Here is a 20,147-nt window from a genome sequence, read left to right on the forward strand (position 1 = left end):
ATCAGCACAAGGAGCTGCTTTCTCGCCCTGGAGAAAACCATTGCTCAGCCACACAACAGAGGGAAAAAATAGCTTGTGAAAAAGAGGCAATCAGATGCCTTGAGCTAAATTTAAGTTTTCTTTTAAAGAGTCTCCGTTTCTGGAAGCAGTTTCCTGCTTTTCTAATTGGTGTTTCTGAAGGGAGAGAAAGAGGTCCCTGTTCCAGAGGTACTAAGCCCTTTAAAGATGCTTTAACTAACAAAGCAAAGATTAGAGAACACAGATCAGATGTTTTTCCTATCAAAGCCTTTTCTTTTCTTTCTTTCCTTTTTTTTCCCCCACTGTGGATGTTTTGAGTCTCCTCTGGGCCGGGCTTCATTAAGGCTGTTAACTTCGTAGCGCTGATGTCTCTTTGCCCAGCTCACAGTTTGGGTGGCCTGAACTAAAATCTCCCAAAGGGCTCATTACAGGTGGTAGGCAGACAGGGCTGGAGCCTGGGCCACACCACATATCCCTGAGAGAAATGTGTTTCCCTGACCAAAAAAGCACAATATTATATTCTTAAAACATTCCAGCCCCGTCTGGGTGTTCTCTGCATGCATTCCTGTACGTGGGATTATTATTGTAGAGAATTTATAAAGTCATTCATTTCTCTGGAAGTGTATGACATGGGTTTTGGTTGAATGGGCCCAGTGCAAACTTAGAGCCATGTGGTGCTATAAAAACACAACAGTAAATAAATCAGCAGGGAGAATTTACACTTCAGCCTTCTGATTGTTTTTACATTCGGAGGCTCAGACTCAGAGCCAGAGTGTAAAATAAATACCTGTAGCACCGAAAATGCAGCGTCACACTCTCGCCTGCTAGCAATCAAACCAGCAAAGCCGAGATACGTGCAAAGCAAGGGTGTTTACAGCGAGCTTGCGGTGACCTTTTTCTTCTTTGGCTGCTTCCTATTTTTCTTGGTGATACCTCAGATCTTTATTATGGTATTGTTGGTCCTAGTGCTCCTGTGAGTGAAGTTTGCGTCAGGCCTTCAAGGGTTTGAGTGCTTGATTTTTTTTTTTCCGGGGGTTATTTTTATCACAGCTCTTAAGAGGAAAAAAAAAAAAAAAAAATCACTCCAGGCTGAAACTTGCCAGCTCCTGGGTGTTACCAGGAGGAAATCACGCTTTTCATCTGTGAAAAACAGGAATGAAAGGAGCCGGGAGATGGACATCCGGGCTCTGCACTTCCATGGTCCTGCCATTGCACAGGGAGCTGAGGGTGGGAGAGCCGAGTCCCAGGAAGGAACAGCATGTATCAAGGCCCCACTCAAACCTGCCTTTGGTGGGAGCCAAACAGGGACCTTCTCGCCACACTGACAAGGTGACCCTACAATTTAGTGCTCTTCTATCGGAGGAATTTCTGCCGTGTTTGTCCCTCCATAACATGAGAATGTCACTCAGCTGCAATTTCACCCGCGAAGAGGCAAAGTGTAAAATCATCTTTGATGACATCAAATTGTTTTTGGAAAACCAAAGCTATTCTGAGATGGGTGGAACTTTCCTATACTGAAGTAAGCCTTTTCCGGGCACAAAAATGGATCACAAATCCTGCGAGGCACTAAAACAACCCCTGGATTAACCTCCTCCCTGGGACCCCCCCAGGTTGCTCCGGTTGAGTTCTCCTCTGCTGACCATTGCACAAAAACAGATTTTTGCTTTACTGCCAAAAAAGCACTAGAGTTATTTACCACCACAGAGCTGGGGCCATTGCCAGTTCCGATGGACCATTTCTCATTAGCAATTAGCATCTATCTCGCCACCGATGTCTCCTCCAGGACTGATCTGTAAGAATGCCTTGTTTTACCTGTCAGGCTGAAATCACCTCTTCCCACGCAAAACAGATGCGGGGGACGTGTGCCAGCTTTGGGGTGACTCTAGGTGACCTGTGGCAGCGCAGTGCTTTTGTAACCCTCTGGCTGCCTTTGTCCCATGGTGAGGGACTCTGGGACAGCCCTCCTTGGGAACAGTAGCAATGGCTCTGCCATACTTCCTTGCTCTAAGAGCCTGCTGTGCTTTTTGCACACTAGACAAAATAATGCTGCTCCTGAAGGTATCTGAGAGCATAAGAACATGTGGAATTTGGCTCAGTTAAAGGAACATATTACTGGCATTTGCATTTTCCATATTTTCTTAGTAAAGCAAATCTCTGGTCTAATAAAAGGATGAGAATTAAGATAGTCTGGCTCCATGCCTTTGGTAAAAAGCAGTTGTTACACACACACCCGACTTGACTCCCCGGCATGTGCAAGGCTGAATGGGCCACCTCTTCAGGCAGGTTAAGACCTTGACAACTCTATTTTGGTGTCTAAGATCAGATTTAAGCCTGCAATTCAAATGCAGATGCAAAAATGTGAAACCAAACTGTGTCTGCAAGAGAGCTTGTCCCCACTATCATGCCAATATTGTGGCTTTTAGTCTCTCCAAAGGTACAGAAACTCTGAAAACTGGAAGCACATCAATCTCTATGAATGCATTATACAAGCCAGATTCCTGTTATCTTTAATAAGGGATTATTTTTATTAGCCAGGCAGTAGAGTTACTGGATAGAAAAATTGAAGTATTTTCCTCTGGTGGGTCCCAGAACGCCACCGTCCAGGAACAGTTTCCCCCCTCCTCCCAGCCCCATCCCCAAGATCGTCCTCCACCGTGCATACACTTTTCATGGGTGAGGAAGATTTTGTTGAGGTTTTGGGTAATGGATCCTCTATGCTCACTTGCTTTCTGTTTGGATTGTGAAGGAGCCTTTCTAGTAAAGCAGTATTCAGTGGTGGTCTCCAGGAAAAGGCATTTCTTGCATTAAAAACAATAAAAGGCCCAATGTTTTACAGACAGATGTCCATCAACAGCTGGCGCTGGAGTGGGAAGAGAACACCGGATCTTCTCCATCGTCACAGTGCTGGGGCTCTGTATAGCCGCTTGTTTATTTAACAAGCTACATTATTAAACTGGACCTTGGATTGTGAGTGGAAGCTCAACCCCCTGAAAAGCCACACAGACGCTTTGATCGTTCATAAAGACCTGCTTGAGAGACCATGCACTTCACCAGGGCTGCAGGGAAGGAAAAGGGCAAAGTCTGTATTTCACCAGCTTTCACTAAGTTGGGCCATTGGCTCAGTTTGTCTTTGACTCAGATGTCTTTGGACCTGGGCTCATTTGCAAACAGCCATATCAAAATCACATAGTTGGGACAGCATGATCTGCAAGGAGCCCAGGCACCCTGATGGGAAGAGGCCTCTGTCCGTGTCCCAAATCAAGTGCCCCACTATGGGCAGCACTTGGGGCAATGATGGCCCCTTACCTGGCCTCGCAAATCACACTTGCACTTGGCTTTGAGCACTTCTTTAGTCCAACACTCCCTCCCCAGCTGGCCACTGGTTCAAGCTATACCAAAGCCCAGAAAGGCTCCTGGGGCTCCCAAGCATGCAGGCAAGCCCTTAGCAGTGCTGCCTCCTGCCACCAGGTACCTGGCCTCAGGCGGCTGTGTGCCACAAATGTGTCAGTCCCCTCCACTCAGCAGCTGCCCCCTAACTTTGTCACAGCAGCTGTTTCCCAGGACACAGCAACACTTCCAGCTAAGAAGGGAACATTTTATCCAGCTGAGACTGGACGACAGTTTAAATGGGGAAATGTAATTACCCACACTTAAATTTGGCCTTGAGATGGCATCTGATGTCTCTGTTTGCGGTGAACACCCGTGTCAGCTCTCCCTCGCCAGGACACCTCCCCTGCCTGTGGGAGGCAGCTCAAGCACTTGAGACAAAGAGTCCCATGTCCAAAGATGCCCCGATAATTCAAGGCAGAAGAAGTTAAACCGAGACTTCCAGAAATACACCGAAAATCCGTCATTGCCCCAGGTTGTACCTATTCTCCCATCATCTGCTGGGAGGGACTTGGGGGAAGCACTGTGGGGGCTGCGGTGGGGCCCATCCTGGGGCGAAGCCACCCTCCGCAAAACTGGCATGAGGCGCCTCAATTTGGGCCCCAAATTACTGCCACAAAATCTTGTTCTCTTCAGTCACAGACACCATTGCTTTTGCTTGGGCACTTGTCGCCTGAATTTCCCTTGATTAAAAAAGTCTCTAGGTAAAGCTGGGGATCAGCTGAGCAGCTTTGCTGTGCCCTCCCTGCCAGACCACTGCTTGCAGGGGCACACAGCACATTGCTCCGGGGGCAAGGCAGGGTCTGCCCACCAAAACTACTAAGCTTTTCCTGCTGGCTATGGCAGTAAAAGCAGGGCCCTTCCCTGATGCTCTCTACATGCTGGAGGTCAAATTTGTCTGGCTTAGCCCCCTGCAGACATTGTGAATACCTGCCGGATGCCTGCTGAACTCGCTAAGCCAAAAACCTGCTCTCAGCGAGAGCAGCACCCGGCCCAGCCTGCCTCCCTGGCCAGGGCAGGCTGTGCCCCCAGGAATTTGACACTCTGACTTGATAGCATCAGTTTGGCCACGTGCTAAAGCCCCACTTGCTCCACAAATTGGGCAAGGCAGGCTGATGGCCAGGCTTCTACGGGGACCCGGAGGCACTTTGTGGTGACCATGTGCCTTAGACAAAAGATTTTGCAAGGAGGCAGGTTTTCAGTAAAGGAGCCCAAAGCTGAATGAGTTGCCAGGCCAAAGGGGAGGTTTATACAAGCCTTTGGGCATGGAGTAACCAGTCAGAAAAGCCGTCCTGCACCAAGATCTCCCTCTCCGCGCACGAAAGAGAGCGCTGCACTAAAAGCTGAGCATGTTTTCCTGCCTCCACTCGCCTTCAGAGCTGCTTGCCTCTTCTGGCACAGCACTGCGCTTTGCCTCAGACCAGACAAAACTCTTGTAGGTTTGTCAGAGCATGAAATAAGGTGGAAATCACTAAAACCTGGCGTTGAAATGGAAGTGCTGTGAGCACAGCAACACCAAGAAAAGCACAGTTTCTGCGGATTATTTTGCAATGGCTGCATACTTTGATAGATTCAAGGAGATTTTACATTAATTTTTTTTATACTTAGCCAATTTATTCGTTGTCCATGTTTTCAAAAAGTCTAAAATCACCACAGCACAAACCAGCCACTGGGCTGCAAATGTGATATTCCCAAAGCTGTTATGAAGTCGGAGGTATTTTGGACTCTACTCCTGACACAAGTAACAAAAACAAACACTTGGAACAGATACGTAATTTTAACTAGAAGTCAATCTATAGTTTTAGGATCATAAACAGCATAATCATTATTTATACTTAACTAACTTGTGTTTCGGTGAAACCTAAAAGTTTCTATTGTGTGTGTTCACTAAGGTTGTCATTTCAGGTTGATCACAATATGCTTCTGCTAAAGAAAGCAAACAGAAAATAAGAAATTCAGACTCCAATAGTGCACTGAGGCAGAGTAATTCAACATTGGATACAAAGGTTGTGTTTACTTGCTCTGAGCCCAAAGTTAATCCTATTCCATATATTGGCTGCTGTACTGGAAAGGTTGCACTGGACAATTCACTTTATTGGATTAACTTTGTGCGTGAAGAGCCACCAGCGAGCCCCATTCTTTGGAATTCCCATTATTCAGCACTAGACTTGTGTTGCACTTTCTTATGGTCCTGCATTTCTCTTTCTGTAGTTTTATTCTTGATGAACAACCTTCAGAATATATTTGGTGTGTTGAGCAGCAGGCACTCAACACTATTTCACCCCCCACAGGCTCTTTCTGTTGGCAGCAGGGATGTGGAGAGCTGTTCAGAAGTGATGGAACTGTTTAAAAAATGTGCTGCAGCACCAAGCAGGACAGCCTCGCAGGGAAAGGAGCTTCCCAGTAGCAAAAGACTGATAATAGACATGGGATTGGCACTGTCAACACACAAGTTACCTGCTGGAGCTGCTTTTCACACTTCTACCTGAACCTGGAGGTAATACGCTTCAGCTGGACCCTGAAGAAATGCACACTTCTTGGCTGGTGTTTCCAGAACTGCCTTAACAACATAAATTCCACCGAGAGTCAGTGAGACTCAGGATGGTATTTTGCAGAGAGTGCAAGCATTTTGGCAGCCTGCATCACATCTGCAGAAGTGTATAAGGATTCCTGTTTAACCTGGTGCCTAGTGAAACTAATAAAGCAATCAGGAGGTCAAGACCAATATTGCTCTGATTTATTCATCTTTACTGGTCTGCATTCTCTCTCTCCATCACTGACCAATGTCTGAATACCTTCAGATGGCAAACCTGTGGGTACTCAGCAAACACGCACTTAAGTACTTTCTCACCTTTGAAAATGGGACTCCATCTCCTAAATCACCACAGTGCTGTTGGGAAGTAACCCATCAGGTATAACTAGTAGAGACTCTGTGTCTGTGTGGAAATCAATGCAGCCTCACTGACTCTTGACAGCTTCAGCAACCTCCATCAGCTGTCCCACATCATAAGCAATTTAATTATGATCATTTCTGCTGTAAAGCATTTAATGTCACAGCCAGACACATGGAACTATGTGAGTTAATCACTGCATGCTCTCTATACACTGTTTTCTCTCCTGTTTCAAGAGACCTTGCTGTACCTCTAAGAAACCCCACCTCAGAGAGCCCTGCAATGTCTGTCCCCGCCGTGAGGTGGGTTTGTGGCTTTCCCCAGAGGCTGAGCCGTTAATGGGGAAATCGCTTGGGCTCAGCCTCCCAGCAGACTCACATTTCCATCAGCAGACACAGGCTGCTATGGACTCCCCGAAGCTTCAGGCAGATTTTCCGTGTGCTGCTCAGCTCTCACATAGCAGAGTGATGCCACACAGGGGTGCTAAAACTTCTTCTATAAAACATCTTCTCGCAAACCCCATTGTTTGGCTGTGGGAACCTGCCCCCCCTGTCTGGCAAAGCCACTCTGGGGAGACTGCCCCTGACCACCCAGGGGCTTGCCTTAACCCCTGTTCTGCAAAATGATCTGATACCTCCTAGACCACAAAAGTAGAGATAAGATGATTAGTGGGGAGGAGTGGGTTGAAGCTGGCTTAGCAGGGATGAAAGGGAAATTTCTGTTTATAGAGAGATACAATATTTTTTTAAAGAAATACGCGCTGTCTCCGACTTGCTCTTCTCGTGAAGCTGCAGTTACCTGGTGGGTTAGAGATATCTTTGGATAAAAGAAAACTTAAGTCAATCAAACCACTTGCTGAATAAATGCAGATCTTCTGCAGTTATTTCAGAGGACACACTCAAGCCAGACAGAGGATTTTCCTATCTTAGAGCATTAATAATCCATCAGTAAGTGCTGTCTGGTTGTGAATAAGCCAATATACAATATTGCATATACAATATGTAGAATTAATGTCACTATAATATGGCTCAGGGATATTTTACCTGGATGCCTTACTGTGTAGGGCTGCATACTTCATTATCATAAAGGCTGAATTCCTTTCCTCACAGTTGTCACCAACTTGGGGACCATGTCACCCACCGTGATGCTCCTTCTTGCTTCCAGGGAAGGACCAATGTGTTTTCCCAGCAGCAAGGAGCAACACCGCAGCCACCCCAGCCCCAGGGTCCCAGCCTTGGGCTTCACTGGGAGACTGGCTGGCCCCGGAGGCCACTCGGCAGCTGACCAATGCCCGAACAGTAACGCGAGCCCTGGCAAAGGCTACAATCATAGACAAATAGTAATAAATAAGCAGCAAAGCACTGTGACTTGACAAGCCTTGGGCATCCCCGGGGATTTGTAATGGGATATGGAGGTTTTCACCTCCTGGTCTCTGGTTCACATTTCAAATCCAGCCCTGCTCCAAAGTGAACAAAGGTCATTGCCAGGCTCAGTCGCCCGTGTGAAGACACAAATGGCCTCATTTCTCTAACTCCTCGAGCGAGGCTGGGGGGAGGACTGGATTTGTTGAGGGTTTATGATCCTGGTGGTACAGCCTGACAGCAAGGCTCTCTGTGCGCCTCTCCGTCCAGTCCCCATCCTGGCTGAGTCTGATGCCCAGACACCTGCCTTACAGCTCCCAGGCACTGCGATTGGCCCCAGCTTGTAAAGCACAGAGGGGCTGGCTTTGCTCTAACTGACTTATGCGCCTCGTTTTACTTTTCCATCTATAAAGCTAAGCAAGAGTGTGCATTTTTGGTGCGTCTTCTGTACAGGGCTGGGAGATTTGCAGAACTTACTGCAAGTGTGAAACTCCGCTATCTAATCGTAAATCCTCAACCTGTCCCCAGAGTTTGGTCCTGGTCTCTGCAGCCCAGATGTCACAGGAGTGCAGCAAATGGGTCCTTCTAACCAAACTCTGCATGAAAGTCAATGGCACTGGTGCAGCCTCCCTCACCAGCTGCATCCTGACCCCATGGGCAGTCCTGGGGAGCCTGGGCATGGTTGCGCTGCCACAGACCATGCCAGCTTTGATTTCTTTAGTGGCATCTCTCTTTCCTCCAAGCACCAGGCTGCAGCTGGGGCCAAGGGAAGAGCATTTATGACCCCTGCTCTGCCCCTGTTTTGCTCTGCTGCAGGGAGGTGGCTGGGGCTGGGGTGTCTGTGCCCCTGCACCCTTGCAGGACCACAGTGCTGGTGCTCACGCCTTGTGCCGGACCTTTGCAGTGGCCCCTCCAGACCACACATTTCTCATACCATTCAGTGGGTTATAGGGTTCATTTTCCCTTCATGGAGATCACCAGAGCAGCTCAGGGCTGACAGATGGACCTGCATAGGTTTGGAGATTGCTCTGGATTCCCAGGCACGGAGGTGTTTTATAAATATCCCCTATTATTACGTTGCTCTATTAATAACCACCTTGGGGACAATGGGAGCACGCAACAGTTTTGGTCATCCGATGCCAACCAGCCAAGCCTCCGTGAGGCCATGGGACATTCCCAGAAAAGCATCTATTTGGGGAAGCATAGCATTTACACACAGGCCCAGGGGATGCACGAGGCCCTGGAGGAGGCCGCGTCATGCTGCCTGCTCCTGGCGACGTGCTGCCTGGGAGCACATATGCTCCTCACTGTCCTGAGCCCTCTCCGCACCCAACATGGGATGATGGCAGAGCCTGGCCTGTCTGCAGACCTCTCCTTACCCCACTGTGAGGGAAGCACCAGGGCTGCAACTCTGGAAAGCAGGTTCTGCCTTTCCTCTTGACCCAGCTGTGCCAGACAGACAGGGCAGGCAGGGAAGGAGTGGGGCTTTGGGTAAATTTGATTCTGCCAAGACAGTCTTGTTGTTGCAGCTCTTGCAAAATTTGATGAACTCTCCTGGAGACATGTTCTGCATCAACATGAGTGGTTCAGGGTGAGACAGCTTTTGGGCAGCCTTGATGCTCAATCAAAAGGCATTTTTGGGGTGAGATGGGAAGTTAGAGGCTGATGAAGTGACCCAGCATGTATCCTTCTGCAAGCCACTGCTTCCCACTCAGGCCAGAGATGGGGAGCTCATTAGGGAACACCTGCCAGCCCTTGCTGCTGCACGTGCCCCCAGTGTGCCCAGGCAGGGTGAGATATCTCTCCTCATCGTGCTGAGGACACGGCAGCAGGGGTCAGCAAAGGCAGAGGACGAAAATGAAAGGAGGGAGCCCAGCCCTCATTTCCCCACGAGGGGCACAAGGGAGCCGGGTGTTATAGTCCCTGTTTGGGATCCTGCCAGGTTCACCAGGGAAAATGGTACTGGGTTTTTTTCACATTGTTCCTGATGGCTGGGCACTTCCTGAGCCTTCCCAGCATCGTGGGGAAGGGGAGCAAGAGGAAAAAGAAACCTTTTTTTTTTTTCCTTCCTTTCGCAATTTCTCTGCGATCACAAAAAGCCATATTGCAGCTAATTTTCCTGCCTCCGTTCACACGGGCATTTTGCAAGGGCACAGGAATTCCTCTATGAGGGACGTGGGCTCTTCTGATGCCCCGCAGCCAGCACCATGCCTCCCCGTGCTCCCCGAGCTGCCGACTTATCGGCTTCCTGCACTCAGGATCTTGGGGTGCAGCATCAGGCCCTGCATCATACCCGCTGCCCTTGCCTGTGGTGACAGAGGCAGGGAGCAGAAGCAGAGGCAGGCACGGAGCCCTCTGCCCCAGGACCTTTGCAGGGGCAGAGGTGGGAATGCAGAGAAGCAGAGGAAAGTCTGCACTGTAGGGCCATGATTCACCAGCCCCAGAGCATCAGGAAGGGCTGCTGTCCCTGCGGGGTCAGGGAACGGGATAGTGCTGAGAACTAACATAACTCACCAGGTGCCACTTGCAGCAGCTGTAACTGCAGATCTACTGATCTCACTGGCTCTGCACTGATTTACCCAGCTCAGAGGTCTAAAAATGTGAAGGGAAATAAAAGTTGCAGAGTTTTGTGCTCTCCATTCATGATCAGCTCACTCAGAAGCTGTATAAAGAAGTTGCAGAGCTCAGCAGGTACCCAAGGAGTCTTTCTGTGTGATATGAAGATGAAAAATCTTTCAGTTCGTTACTTCTGTAAAAACAGATGTTTTGCCTAACCTGAATGTTTCCAGGGCCCCGGCAGGAGTGCAGCCCTACCCTCAGTGCAGGCAGGATGCCACACGGATGCTCTTGCTCATGGGAGAGTGTGTGTGGCTACATTGGTTCCCTCTCCCATGCTGCAGTTTGCCAGCAAGGGAAAGCCAGTGACCCCTAGGGTGTTTCAGCAGGGTCTGGGCTGGGAACAGGCCTTCTTATTGCCCCAAGTGTGATCAGAGCCCTGAGCCAAGCAAGGGGACCTGGCTCCGAGCATCCACCACCCCCTAATTCCTCCCCGGTTCAGCTTTCACTTGCTTTCCCTTAGTAAGGACATTCTTTTTCTCTCTACCAACTGCAAAGCTAGGGAAACCTAATGCCAGTATTAAGAAAAATACTTTTCAAATTATCCTTTAGTTCCAACAGCTTAATGTCCTTACACATGCTTAGTGTGGAGTTTCAGCCTCATCTGTCTGCAGCGGGACAGCCCGCCCCAGTTGGGAGCAGCACGACCTCTTTCATGTCGATGTGCTGGTCCCCTGGCCAGCTGCAGGGAGGAAAAGCCACGTGGAGCATCAGGCCCTCCCAGGAGGAGACTCCCAAGAAGGGATATAGCTGGTTAGGTTTTCAAGTTTGTATCTACCCATGCTGGAAAAGATGCAATGGTTGGAGTGGTCTTTCTTTCACTGTGGGTGGCGCCGAGGGTTTCTGCAACCCCTGTGCTGTCATGTTGGCTCTGAGAGCAGGACCTGGTGCCTGTGACTTCAGCGTGGGCATGGCTGTGCTTTGTGCTCTGTGTGTGTACAGCACCGAACGCAGAGGACTAACCCGTGGCATGAGCCTGGGGATTTCATGCTTGCCTGGCCGGAGGCTCTGCCATTGTTCTCTTGAGGTGGGAATGTGAGTTATGTGCCAGATAAACCTGTGGGGAGCAGATGACATCCAGGGGGTCTGTGCAGGCACAGATGATCCTTTCAGAGAGTAACAGTACAGGCAGAAGCAAGGCTGCAAGGTGGTCTCCTGCTGAGCCCTTCCTACCTCCCCACACCACTAGAGCCTGTATGAAAGCAGCCATAGGCTGGTGGGGATGGCTGGCAGCTTGTCAGGTGCTTTTCCAGTTGCAGTGGTCAGAGCCTGCACCCTGGAACCCACACCACTCCACTTGTGCAGCTCCCCTGCATCACACAGCCATCCCACCTGCCTTACCCAGGATTTCCTGGGTGAGGGAACGCATCACCCCAAAGTGGGGCTGCCCTCCGCCCCCTCTCCACTTCCCCTCCTGTCCTCTCCTGCTCCACAAATAAACAGGGAGGTGCTGACAGCTGCCAGGTTTGGCCAGAAGACTTTTGACAGAAAATTGAAGCCCCCGCTGCGAGGAGGGTGAGCTGGGGGGGGTGGGGTTGGCGCTGCATCTTGCAGGGCAGCCGGGAGTGTGGCCGGGCTGAGGAGGCTGCATTTGTAAAGCCAATTCAAATACCAGCCTGATGCTCACCTGAGCAGGGGGAGCTGTGGCAGCCCAGCCCAACATTTTAATTTCCTTTTCTCCCATTTTTTTTCCCCTGAGGTAACTCATATGTAACATCTGGCATTCATCTCTTCTTTCCTTCACATGCACAGCAGAAACCCTGGTGTGAGTCATGTCCATTTAAATATGGAAGCACATCATAAAACCTAATGGAGAGTCCAAGAGGTGAGCTTTTATGTGGTTAAAACTCATAGAGAGGTCAAGATTGTTTGGTTTAAACATGGGGGGTCATTCTGTGCATGAAGGTGGTCCTCTAAACCTTTAGAAAGGCTTGTTTGCTCAGTGCAAGAGCTCAGCTCAGCACCCCATGGTTTTACTGTCTGGCTCCCAACGGCACTGAGACTGCTGCAGGGAAAGGCTGCCTCACCACAGCGCTCCCCGTCACCAATGGAGGGGAAACAGGACGTGGACCCCATCCTGCAGCCATGGGGACCCCACGGCCTCGTGGAGGGGTCCCTGACCAGCAGCAGAAGTGGGAATTGGGGCTGTGCTGATGACGGGGCTTTGGGGTTGTCACCTCACTCATGGCAAAAGGCAGCGATGGTCACACTGCGTGTCCTGCAAGATCGGGGCAGCTTTGCATTCACCCGTCGCCTGTAAAACCCATGTTTTATAGGACAGGGAAGAGGAGGAGTCTTAACAATTCATTTCTCCTCGTTAAACTCCATTCTTGTTTTATGGACTCTGAAATAATTTCTGGTGACCATTTATTACTACTTTATTGGCTAGTTTATTGTGACTAAACACCGATAAAGCAAACCTTCTGGTTGGGGCTGGAGTAAAGATGCTGTTTGATCTCCAAATTATTTTTCCTAATGTATATTAGCTGGAGCCAAAACCGGGCATATGCAGCCTGTCTGGGGTCAGATGGTCCCTGCCTGTCCCTGGGATAGAGTCTTGTCACAGTGACTATCCCAGCCATGGACACGAGTGACTAACCAGCCTAGGGAAGCAAGGGCAGGATCTGCCCCTCTGCTGCTGGAATAGACCAGCTCAAAGCTTCAGGATTCTCCTTGCTGATCCCCTGGACAGGGATGATTTTTTACTGTAAGCGAACAAGTCAGCTGGGGTTATTAACCCTGTATTCTGTCAATGCGGATGATCAGTGTAGCCAAGATCACATCCAGCTCTCTCTTCAGCACAGTCTTGGCTGGCACCAGAGTCAATCCATCCTGTGTCCTCAGACACCTGCTCCAAACAGAGGCTGCATATTTAGGATGCAATTAAAATAATGACAGCCAGGGGCAAAGTCCCTGACCGCTTAGAGGAATTAAGCTCTTAGGGTCTGCTCTGTGGTCCTCCCTCCCTCCAGCTTTGTTGCCATTACCGTAACAACATCTATATTTATTGCTGGTATCCCTGGTCATCTAACACTAGTGTGATGAGTGTCTGACTAATATAAGCCCCTTCCTCAGCTGTCTTTTGAATTTTCCACTATTTAATCCCCAGTTGTCAAGTTGGCCCTGGATTGGATGGTGATTGCCTGCACAGTCACCTCTGAGAGTGAAAGAGGAGGTGACGGTCCCTGCTCAAGACTCTCCCTTTGCCCCGATAATTGTACAGCCACGAGGGTCAGTGCAGTCAGGTATTGGTGTGGGACCAGGCTTTGAACAGAATCAAGGAGAAATGGCTGGTCCCCATGGTGGTGGGGAACCTCCCAGGTTACTGATCAACATATCCTGCTCCCAACCCCAAAGTCTGGAGTCTGATCAGCAGAGGCTGATCCCCTTGCTGGGGATCCTAGGAATGCTCTTCACACCTCCTGCTCCCTTCCTGCAAACCCAAGGGACAAACTATACCCTCATCTCATGCCGACCTGCACTGTATCCACTGCACTCGTGTTTATCTATCACCCACCAGGCTGCTCTCAAGGAGAGCGAAGCAAAGCTGGGTCTCTGTACCCTGGCTAATCTGTGGTTTCTCCTCTGCTGAAGACATTTAAGTGCTTGGGAGAAGGTGCGATTTCATTTAACTTTGCTCTGTCCCGTCTCTCACTGCTTCCTGCCAAGAAACTGTCAGTTCCAGCCGAGCTTCCCGCTTGCTTGTTCTTTGCCATACCATGAAGTCTGGGCTCAGTTTTTAGCTCCTATAACTGCAGGAAAACAAATCTATCCTGCCCTCACAGCCCAGGGCTGTGCCTGAACTTCCCTGGGCCCTGAGTTTGCTCCTCCACTATTACTTCTCTGCCAACCTTGCCACTGCTTTTTGCAAAAAGGCAGAGAAAATGGGGTCTTGTGCTAATAAACAATCCAGGTCCAGGTCTTGTTTGAATACAGTCAAAAGTGGCCCCTGCCCAGGCTGACTTGCAGCCTTTTGCCTTGCCAAAGCTGAGAGAAGTAGGGAAGAGTCTGTCAAACCTGGCTGCTTTTAGACCCAGACTCATGCTGAAGGGAGACAGACAGCAGGACACTGACACCCAGCCTGCACTGCTCTAGCTTCTCACCAGGGCATGATGATGGGATTTATTTTGTTCCATCAGCCCTGTTCCCCTGTCACTGTCTCCTCTGACCTTTTTACATTTTCAGGTACAAGGTCTGCTAGTCCTTCCGAGGCGTTTCCATGCAGGTCTGGCAGAGACACTGCCATATGTTTTTCATTTTGATAACTCCCCTATGGTGTCTGTTATCACCCAAGTCTCTATTAAGATTTATTCCTGTTATTGTAGCAGTTATTTTCCCCAGTACATGTGCATTGTATTTGGAGAGAGTCATAACCACTCTCCACATCCAACAGATGCTGTAGTCAGAGCGACTCCTGCTTCCATTTACCAGACCTTTCTACTAATATGGGATTTCACCAATAACCACAAGTGCTGTTCACTCCCCAAGATTTCCACACTGTCATTTCTTAACTGTGTTAGTGGCAAAACACCAATCAGCACTGCAGCCCCTTGCAAAGTGAAGGTTTTGCTTGGCTTTGCTTTTCAGCCACTTTCCCATTCAAAGTGGTGAGAGTCCCACTCCTGATGGCTGGAGGGCCAAGCAAGGACAGGGTGCACAGACCCAGGGTGGGCAATAGCCAATGTAAGAGGACCAAAAGGTGGTTCCCCTCACTTGTAGAATTTTATGAGGGAGGGATGGGGAAGGGGATGGGATCTGTTGGACCTGGTATATGAATTTAAGGAAGGGCCAAGGTGCCCTGCATGGGGCTAATTGCAGCCAGGCGGGGTCAGGCTTAGCTGGCATTGGTTTGGTGGTGTGCTTTGACTCTCCAGCCTCACCTTCTCTGCCTGCCCAGTAACACTGAGAGCAGAGGTTGGCAGCAGGCTAACAAGAGCTGCCTTGATGGACAAGCAAACCCAGGAGCAAACCTCCTGAGGACAAAACAGCACAGCCTTTTCCCTCTGAGACACGGGCTTCCCCTGGGAAATCCACTCCTGTGCCTGCAGCCTTTGCTAGTGTATCTCAAAGTTGCTGGGTAAAACCAATTACAGGACAGAATATTGTTGTAACAGTGCAGTGGTGAAAACCAAGGGGTGAAATGCTTTGTCTTAGTTCCGCTATCAAAGCACCTGGGCGCCAGCCAGTGAAAAATTACGGTTCATTTTTCACTCCCAGCCTTTGCACCGGGACATGAGCATGGCCAGGAGCCTGCAAGCCAGCCAGGGATCCAATGACCCCCAGCAGCACTGCCAAGATGAGTGGAGGGGAAGGTCTTGGCAGTGGCAAACCCCACCACAGCTCTGTCTCTTGACAGGAGGGTATGAAAGAGATGTCCCCCCTCCCTGGGTCCTGGCAGCAACTGGGACCCAGTGGCTGCTTTACTCTGCTTTCTATCGCAGGCAACAGTGCAAGCTGGGCTCCCTAAGCAAGGCAGCCTGCCCACAGCATCCACAGACCCTTCCAATTTGCCCCTCTTTCATCCCGTAGCAGTTTGGTCGGCTCGTACGGAAGAAAGGAGCTCCAAATGCTTTCCGGGCCTAATAATATCCATCAAAGCATTTCCAGGACTGAGGCAAGGATATACACTGCAGCACGCAGAGCAGGAAATGGGCTCGGGTTTTCCAAAGCTGCCTCTTCCAGCCAGAGCAAACCACAAGATCACAGGAGGACAAGAGCGCTGCGCTCGTGGCTTTGTTTGCCCCAGAAGGAATTGATTTGATGAGAAAGGAAATTGGCTTTCTTTAATCCGTCCTTGTGCTAATTCCGCAGAGGAAGGCGTGAGCTGGGTTGTGCTGGCAAGGAAAAGATTAGCCACTGCATCGACGGTTCTCGAAACTGAACCACCTTTCAGTGCCAGTCGGTTCGTGCTGCTTGCAGGGGTGGCAGTGTTTCCCAGGCCATGGCCCACTGGAAGTGCCCACAGACCGCAGCAAGCCGTGAACGGTGGAGGAGAGCCCTCGTCTCCAGAGGGCCAGTGGCAGCTGGGGCCCCTGCAAAGCAAGCACCCAGCACAGCTCGGACTCCGGGTGTGTTATGGGTCCCCTTACACATGCACCTTCCTCAGATGACAGGGGTCCCACTACTGGCTTCACCCGGCCCAGGTTTTCTCCAGCAAAAGCCAGGAGGAAGGAAACAGCTGTGCTGCTTCTCATCTCTGGGGAGTCTGACTGTACTCGGTCACATCTCTTTTGCAAACCCTGTCTCTGAGCCCAGTAGGACAGGAATGAGGATGTTCCTCATGTATCAGCCACGTGTGTGAGAACAGGTTAGACTTGATCACCCTTTCCCATTAAAAATATTCTTTCAGAGAATCACAAGAAACCTAATAAATCCATACAAATGTGGATTCCTGACTGGTGCCAGGCTGGCATTTCAACTAAAAAGGGGGAAATGGAATTGATGAGTATGAAGAACATGAATTAACTAAGATGTCACAGAGAAGGGCAACTAAGATGTCACAGGGCAACTAAGATGATTAAGGGATTGGAGCATCTCCCTTATGAGGAAAGGCTGAGAGCGCTGGGACTCTTTAGCCTGGAGAAGAGAAAGCTGAGGGGAGACCTTATTATGGCGTACAAGTATCTAAAGGGTGGGTTGAAGGAGGATGGAGCCAGGATCTTTTCAATGCTTCCCAGTGACAGGACGAGGGGTAATGGGCACAAGTTAGAACATAGGAAGTTCCGTTCAAATACACGGAAAAACTTCTTTACGGTGAGGGTGACAGAACACTGGCACAGGCTGCCCAGGGAGGTTGTGGAGTCCCCTTCTCTGGAGATTTTCAAGACCCGCCTGGATGCAGTCCTGAGTAATGTGCTCTGGGCAATGCTGCTTTAGCAGGGGAGTTGGACTAGATGATCTCTAGAGGTCCCTTCCAACTCTGAAAACTCCGTGACTGTGATTCTGTGAAGAGCCAGAAATGGTGCGGTGTTATTTTATACAACAAAACCTAAAAATACAATAAATAAATTACACAAAAACCTCAGCCAGGATTATCCTGGATCCCTTTCAATGCCAAACAGCTTTCCCAAGGTGATTAAACATCATCACTGTTTCTTGCATGAGATGCAACTAGCAAAGGGATTTAAATGCGCCAAGTGACCCTGGGCACGTGTGTTGAACTTGTTTGAGGCATTGCAGAGGCAAGAGTGGGAGCACTGAGCCTTGCTCCACTCTGCTCTGCTTCATTATGCTTAATTTGTTTATTTATGCTTAATTAGCTCCAGCAGAGACAGTCTGCATGGTCCCAGCACCCACAGCAAGATATCTGTCTGGGTTGACGGGCTGGTGAAAGCAGGAGCCAGAGCAATGGCTTGAAATCCTCAAATTCCTTGTGCCTGGGGAAAGGGATGTGCTGCCAGTAATATTGGTGCGGGTCTGCAGGCAGGCAGAAGGGACCACTGCTCCTGCCTCACCTGCCCCACCATAACACTCCGAAAATGGGCAAGGTGTCCCCAAGAGCACGAGAAAATAGCAAATGGAGCTGAGAACAATCCGCAGGTCACAAAATCCCCCAAGAACAGGCACATCCACAAGTGGGTAAAGTGAGAGGGAGGAGAAGGAGAAGGAGAAGGAGAAGGAGAAGGAGAAGGAGAAGGAGAAGGAGAAGGAGAAGGAGAAGGAGAAGGAGAAGGAGAAGGAGAAGGAGAAGGAGAAGGAGAAGGAGAAGGAGAAGGAGAAGGAGAAGGAGAAGGAGGAGGAGGAGGAGAAGGAGGAGGAGGAGGAGAAGGAGGAGGAGGAGGAGGAGGAGAAGAGATGGGAGAAAAGAAAGGAGTGGAGCAGGGTGGCAGAAGCAACACAGCTTTTTTGCAGACAAACATAGGCTCCAGGAAGGATCCTGGGCTCATCTTCAGATCTGGTCTGTGCTCCCAGAGAATGCCTTCTCCCATATGACTTTAACATGCATGAGCTGCCCCTGGTGACAATGCAGAACTTGGTGCCTCTTAGCTGGATGCATTCCAGAGGGTACAGCTCCAGCAATGACACAAGACAAAACACCTCCAGGATGGAGTTTGTCAGTTTTTATGATGGATTGGATTAGAAGAAGCATCTGATGTTAGCTGAAGCATCCGTTCCTTATGGTGCTTGGGTTAAGTTTGCAACGTGTCTGATGATATACCTGGCAATGCAGGGAGAGGATTTATCCCAGTGGGAGCCCGGTAGATTGTGCAGCCTCCCATTATCATGCTGAGCCCTGTGGTTTATTGTTTGTGTTAATTTGTTTGTGCTAACATACTGTGTTGTGTTAGTGATTAATATATAACATCATCTGCCACACCAAATCCCCATGAAAACATATGAGCTCTAGAACAAGTGAAATTGTTCTGCTCTTTGCTGTGACAGGGGACAAGGTGGAACAACAAGGAGTGTCAGGGGTATTTTACTGGCCTAATAGAAAAGGGGGAAAGTCCTTGCAAGGAAAAAATCCTTACAGGACAGTCTACAACAAATACAGGCAGAGAGCTTTGGGGGACACTTCATCTCCTGGCAGTGACTGAGCTCCTCATCACCTCCGCGATGCCCCTCCATGCAAGGACTGTGCCTGTCTAACTGCAGCCCCTTGCAGGGTGGCACCATCTAGCCCTCCCCACATGGAAGTGTACCCCCGCACAGCCAACCTGCGTGGCTGCAGCCGCTCCACTGGCACAAGGCGCCTGTGTGGGTCAGGCCTCAGTGACTGCATCCAAACGAGAACCAGGCTGGCTTTAGCCAAAATAAATGTCTGCACAGGATGCTGCTGCGGGACTGAGTGAATATAAACCTTCGGTGCAACAACCCCGACCAAGACACAGAGAAATGCTTCCCCTTCCTTCTAGCGACTTGATTGCAAGTGCATGGCTTGAAAACAACTCTTACTCCACAGAGAGGATCTAGCAAGAAGCAGCGAGGCAGCTGCTCTCCCTTTGGATGCAGCGCAGTGGTAGCGTCCTCCTGTGCTCTGCAGGGCTCCTCACCACTCCTCCACAAACTTGTGTTGCGATAAGGAAACATGCTTCAACTGAGCCGGTTTTGGCACATCAGTACTGGGGGGGTGTCCTTCCTTCAAACTAAAAGCATGTCATTCCCCTGTATCTACAGCCCCATTTCTCTGCGTGTGCAGGGAGCGCAGGCAGCCAGGCAAGAGCTTCTCCCTCCTCGCCACAGCCGGGGTGCAGTAAGGAAAGGGCCAGGCCAGAGGGGACAGGCACAAATTCGCTCACACATATTAAGTGGCAGGCGTGTGTCAGCCCCAGACGGCAGAGCAGCACCCCCATGCAGAGCTTTTTGACAGCATTAATGAACATTAATGAGGACAGGGGCGACAGAGAGCGACTGGTTTTAGAAGCAACTCCTGGTGCACAGTAAACAAGACGAGCTGGGGTGGGCTCCTGGGGGAGCCCCAGGCAATGACCCCAACTACCAGGATCCCTTGCCCAGGCCACCCCAGAGCTCCCAAGAGCTCTGCACTCCGGGGCTGGGCGAGGGTCTCAAAAACTTCACAGCCTCAAACTGTGGGCCACACAGGGCAGCTGCACTGCAGGAGAGCACAGATATCTCACTAGAGAAGCATGAGCTGTTGTCAGCAGGCAGAGGAGGGAGGAGGGGGAAGAAAAAAAAAAGAAAACAAAAAAAAAAAAAGGGGGCAAAGGAGAAACCCCACCGGCTGTGTGCTGGGGGAGAGTGGCTGACAGTTTTATTTCTGAGAATTTCGCCATGCGTGATCTTTACATTGGGATCCGCAGGCAAATGACCCCATAAAACCAACCTGAAATCCCCATGGCAAATAACATGTAGCCAAGGCTGGCAAGCGGGAGCCAGTGGGGAGTGTGGGGAGTGTGGGGGGGTGCAGGAGCCC

The sequence above is a fragment of the Vanellus vanellus genome (assembly GCF_965231255.1).
Source record: "Vanellus vanellus genome assembly, chromosome: 16".
Lineage (NCBI taxonomy): Eukaryota > Metazoa > Chordata > Aves > Charadriiformes > Charadriidae > Vanellus > Vanellus vanellus.